This window comes from Urocampus carinirostris, unplaced genomic scaffold (assembly GCF_059441175.1).
Source record: "Urocampus carinirostris isolate Australia breed hairy pipefish unplaced genomic scaffold, RoL_Ucar_1.0 HiC_scaffold_170, whole genome shotgun sequence".
NCBI lineage: Eukaryota > Metazoa > Chordata > Actinopteri > Syngnathiformes > Syngnathidae > Urocampus > Urocampus carinirostris.
Genome location: NW_028283272.1, coordinates 22,501 through 23,418, shown reverse-complemented (window position 1 = coordinate 23,418; position 918 = coordinate 22,501).

The following is a 918-nucleotide window of genomic DNA, read 5'->3' as shown; positions in this document are numbered from 1 at the left end:
CTAGTGTTGGGGGACTTGTGCCCGCCACTAGTGGCTGAAATCCGCGCCGGTGTTTGGGGAATTGTGCGCGTATTATCGGGCCGGTGTTTGGGGATATGCGCGCGTATTATCGGACCGGTGTTTGGGGAATCGTGCCCGCCACTAGTGGCTGAATCCCGGGCTAGTGTTGGGGGACTTGTGCCCGCCAATAGTGGCTGAAATCCGCGCCGGTGTTTGGGGAATTGTGCGCGTATTATCGGGCCGGTGTTTGGGGATATGCGCGCGTATTATCGGACCGGTGTTTGGGGAATTGTGCCCGCCACTAGTGGCTGAGAACTGGGCTAGTGTTGGGGGACTTGTGCCCGCCACTAGTGGCTGAAATCCGGGCCGGTGTTTGGGGAATTGTGCCCGCCACTAGTGGCTGAATCCCGGGCTAGTGTTGGGGGACTAGTGGTCGTAAAACCGGGCCGGTGTTTGGGGACTTATAGGCCGACACTAGTGGCTCAAAACCGGGCTGCCGTTTGGGGACTTGTCGGGCCAACATTGGCTTGCAGCACTTGGAAAATTGCACTAAGTCCGATTGTCGGGTCACCAGGGGCTCGTGGGACTTAGAATTTGTGCCACTCCCCGGCCAGTGTTTGGGGACTGGCTGCCGCCTCCTGTGGGCCGGTCCCCGGCTGGTGTTTGGGGACCGGCTGCCGCCTCTTGTGGGCCGGTCCCCGGCTGGTGTTTGGGGACCGGCTGCCGCCTCCTGTGGGCCGGTCCCCGGCTGGTGTTTGGGGACCGGCTGCCGCCTCCTGTGGGCCGGTCCCCGGCTGGTGTTTGGGGACCGGCTGCCGCCTCCTGTGGGCCGGTCCCCGGCTGGTGTTTGGGGACCGGCTGCCGCCTCCTGTGGGCCGGTCCCCGGCTGGTGTTTGGGGACCGGCTGCCGCCTCCTGT